We start from the raw sequence: 4,972 nt of genomic DNA, 5'->3' as shown, positions 1-4,972 counted from the left end.
GCAAAAAAAAAAAAAGTGTTTGCCTTCTCCTGGCTATCCTGTTAGGTTAATATAATTCTTACAAAAATCTCTCACATTTGCCCTTTAATTTTTCATTTCCACAGTCAACAATTAGGTCCTTACTACCTCATGCCTTCCTAATTGAACTAGATTCATATCTGGCCTCCCTTGTCACCTGTTCTCATTCATTCACACCAGTCTACTCCCTGTCACTAAATTGCTTTTAATGCCCTCATCAAGTTAGGCCTCTGCTCAACAACTTGTTCTCGTGAGTGCTTTCAGTTGCACACTCCCTTCTGACTTCAACCAAGCTCGGTAGATTCTTCTCACATTCCAAACAGAAACCATGTTCCATCCAAGCTGAACTCTTTCAGTTTCTGAACCTGCCTTGAGATTTTTCTTCTTTTCCATCTTTGCCATTCTATTCCTTTTACCTGGATTATTTTCCTTCATCATCTTTCTTTTGGCTCTAATATCACCTTCTTTCCTGAAAATTCCTCTGATTAACCTAGCCAGATAAGAATTTCCTTTGAACATATAAGTTTGTTGTTACTTAGGCTCTTATCACAAGTGACCTTGTCCTAGGTTTCCCTTTAGAAAGCTCCACATTTAATAAATTCAACTGCCTACTTGACATTTGCACTTCCAGGTCTCATAGACATTTCAAATAAAACCTGTTAACCAGTGACACGCACACTCTGGGACTGTTCCTTCCTCCAATTTTACTCATTTTAGAAAATGGCACCTCCACCCACTCAGTTGCTTAAGCTAGAAACCTGGAAGTTATCCTTAATTTTCCTCCTCTAGTCCTACACATCCAGTCTGTCAGAAAGTCCGTCAATTCTGTCTTCAGAGTATATCTTGACTCCATTCATATTTACTACATCTACCTTAGTCCAAACTACTATCATCTTCCATGTGCTATTCTGCTTAGTCACTTCAGTCATGTCCGACTCTCTGCAATCATATGGACTATAGCCCACCAGGCTCCTCTGTCCACAGCATCCTCTAAGCAAGTGGGTTGCCATGCCCTCCTCCAGGGGATCATCCTGACCCAGGGATCGAACCCATGTCTCTTAATGTCTCCTGCATTAGCAGGCAGGTTCTTTACCACTAGCGCCTGCAACTCCTAAGTGGTTCCTTGCTTCTATTTTTGTTCCCACAATTGTCTTACACTGCAACCAGAGTGATTAAAAAAAAAAAATACAAGTCAGAGTACATGGCTCCCTGTTTAAAGCTCTTCCTCACTGCACTTAGAATAAAATCCTCACTCCTTACAATGTCCTATGAAGACCCCTGCCTGCTGCTTCTACTTAGTGTCTTCCAACTCTTCATCCTGTCTCACTTTGCCTCTTGCTCACGGTGGTCTTCCCCCAGAATTAGCTCAGGCTCTTGCTTCAGTAGAGCCTTTCCCCAGACTATTTCCTCTCTGAATGCTCATATCTCCAGTCTTGGCATGGCTGACTATTTCTCATCCTTCAGGCCTTAATATAAATGTCAGCTTTCTCAGACAGGCTTTCCCCTGCAGCCATTTTTCACTGTCCAGCCAATTCTATCATGTGTCTGGTTTTGTTTAATCCATAACACATCTCACAATTTGCTGTTATAGATTTGGCTGTTTAATTTCATTTAGTTAACAAATATTTATTGGATATCTACTACCCAATAATGCGTGATGTGTGATATACAGTGGAAAACACAACACAGTTTCTGTCTGAAGTGAAGTGAAGTCACTCAGTCGTGTCCGACTCTTTGTGACCCCATGGACTGTAGCCTACAAGGCTCCTCTCTCCGTGGTATTTTCCAGGCAAGAGTCCTGGAGTGGGTTGCCATTTCCTTCTCCAGTTTCTGTCTGCCTCTCACTAATAAATTCCATGAGGGGAGGGACCATGCCTGTTTTTGCCAACCATTGTATGCCAGAGCTTACCATGGTACCTGGTATAGAGTAGATAACCAATAGTTGTTCATGGATGAGTTAATGATGGAATGTGTGTTTTGCTCCTATCTCCACCTCCTTCAAGAACCTGAAACAGTGCCTCATTTATAGGAGGGGGTGGAAAAATACAATATGGGTGAGGTAGATAATCCTGGGCCTTAAACTCTGAAAATGAAAGACTCAGTAATTTCTGCAGGTTATGGGAGACAAACACTGTGAGCTGGAGTGGCTTAGTGTTTCTCCTTAGCTGATCTTAGAATAATTAGAAAGGCTACCAAGGAGAAAGGGAATACGGGTGTTCTTTATAACAAATATTTGAATATTATCACGAGGAGGCTCCCTAGATTTCGATTTTAAAATACTGAGAATTATAGAATATAATCACGAGAAGTTTATAGAGACCAGATCTTGAGAATGAGAACTCAAAAGGAAAAAAAAATTCTGAGGAGTTTTCTCACTTTTTCCAAGAGCAATGATAGTTTATTTCTAGGGGAGAGGCGCTATCCTTTTTCAAAGGACAGACAACACACCTCAAGGAAATGCAGTCATACCTCATTTTATTGCACCTTGCAGATATTGCGTGGGTTTTTTGTTTGTGTTTTGGTTTGTTCTGTTTTGGGTTGTTTTTTTTTTTTAAACTAAATTGAAGGTTTGTAGCAAGCCTGTGTGGAGTAAGTCTGCAGTGGCATTCTTCCAACAGCATTTGCTCACATCATGTCTCTGTTTTACATTTTGGCAATTCTCATATTTCCAGCTTTTTCACTATTATATTTGTTATGGTGATTTGTGATCAGTAATCTTTGCTGTTACTCACTGAAGGCTCAAATGATGGTTAGCACTTCTTATCAATAAAATATTTTTAATTAAGGCATGTACATGGTTTTGTTAGACATAATGCTATTGTACATAAATATGCTACAATATAGTGTAAACGTAACTTCAACATGCCCTTGGAAACCAAAAAATCCCTGTGACTCTCTCTATTGAGATATTTGCTTTATTGTAATGATCTAGAATCGAGTGTGAAATATCTCTGAGGTATGATGGTAAGTTTCCAGAATATGTTAGAAAGTCAGTGCAAGTACAATTGGCCCACTAAATCCTGAGTTCTGCATCCACAAATTCAACCACAGATGGAAAAAAAAAACTTTTAATCCAGCAAGTTCCAAAAAGCAAAACTTGAATCTGCCTCATTTAGGTATATAGCATTTACATTGTATTTACAACTATTTGCATAGCATTTGCATTGAATTAGGTGTAAGTAATCTAGAGATGATTTAAAATTTAGGGGAGCTGTGTATAGTTTTTATGCAAATTAAACACCATTTTATATAAGGAACTTGAGCATCCTCGGATTTTGGTATTTGATGGGCATCCTGGAACCAATCCCCAACAGATACAAAGAGACAATTGTATGTACATGCTTGTTGGATGGACAAATGGGGACCTTCCAGAGGACCAGGTCAGAGACTTTGTGGCCCCAGGGAGGAAGATTTTGCTTACCCAAGTCCACTGATTGCAAATAATCTGGGGTAACAGTTTAGAGACAGAGGCTTAATTGGTAGGCTCCCGGTTCCTACAGGTAATCTCCAGGTAGAATATGTTTCAGAGTTCTGTACTATGTATTAAAACTTCTTTCTGTAGTACTGTGTTATGAGTGAAGCATGGGAGTATGCTCAGGAAAGCTAGGGATGAGCTCAAGCTAAGTCAAGTGTAATTTCTCCAAAAGAGTAACTTGTACTTGATGACAAAGTATTAGTCGCTCAGTTGTGTCCAACTCTTTGTGGGACTGTAGCCCACCAGATTCCTCTCTCCATGGGATTTCCCAGTCAAGAATACTGGAGTGGGTAGTCATTCCCTTCTTCAGGCCATCTTTCTGATTGATCCAGGGATTGAACCCACATCTCCTTGCACTGCAGACAGATTCTTTACTGTCTGAGCCACCAGGGAAACCCACTAGGTGACAAGGACATCCCTGATTCATAAATTATCTTAGGCAGAGAGGAAATTCAGGAACCATATTTTCTGATTCCAAAGTCAGGGTACGTGGTTGAATAATAACTACATCATTGGAATGGATTTAGATACTCTTGGTTATGTTAAAGCTTTAATCATTAAAGAGACATAAATAGCATTCATTTTCTAATGGAAAATAAAATCTGTAAGAGACATGTTTTGTTGCTTGCCTCTATACCTATACCCAGAGTTTTGAAGTGAATCATCAGAAATCCCTAACCCATAGATAATTCTTCAAATGTTTGGGTGCCAAACACATTTCATACATTTGGCCATTGAGTCCTCAGGGACAGGCAAGATGTCTTTAGGCAGAGGCTCAGGAAAGTGTTCCCAAAGGCCTGATTTTCCAGATGGGATGTGGAAACCTGTGAGGATTGGGAAGGTGGAGGTGTGTAGTGAGGGTTTTCCAAGTGTAGGGAATGGTACAAGCAAAATCACAAGACTGGATGTGGGGTAAAACACACCGAGGGTTTGAGGAATAGTGAATTACCGGTTTGGGGCATAAGAAACAGAATGGACCAAGGGCTTGAAATGCCAACAAGAAGGGGGCTATGCTAAATTTCTTTTAACAATGGAGCCTTCATCTGATATGAATTAGGAGAATGGCTAACGAAGTCTCCCCTATTGTCATTGAGCTTGGGAAATTCCCTTGGACTAAGCTTTTCTCTAGCAGTGGGACCTGATAGATGATGATTCTGTTCCACCTCACATTTTCTTAAATCTGGATGAAGGTCACAGAGCTATCACCACCTCCTTCCTCTCCAGCTTCTCAAGTCTGTTTTGCCCCTGGCTTCTGTTAATGGAATCTGATGTCCCTGTGTGCCAAGTTGCTTCAGTCGTGTCCGACTCTTTGCGACCCCATGGACTGTAACCTGCCAGGCTCCTCTGTCCATGGACTTCTCCAGGCAAAAATACTGGAATGGGTTGCCATGCCCTCCTCCAGGGGATCTTCCTGACCCAGGGATTGAACCCACATCCCTTATGTCTCCTGCATTGGCAGGCATGTTCTTTACCACTAGC

The sequence above is a fragment of the Bison bison genome, unplaced genomic scaffold, assembly GCF_000754665.1.
Source record: "Bison bison bison isolate TAMUID 2011002044 unplaced genomic scaffold, Bison_UMD1.0 scf7180017863181, whole genome shotgun sequence".
In the NCBI taxonomy this organism is placed as follows: Eukaryota; Metazoa; Chordata; class Mammalia; order Artiodactyla; family Bovidae; genus Bison; species Bison bison.
Note: the sequence above shows the minus strand (reverse complement) of the source record.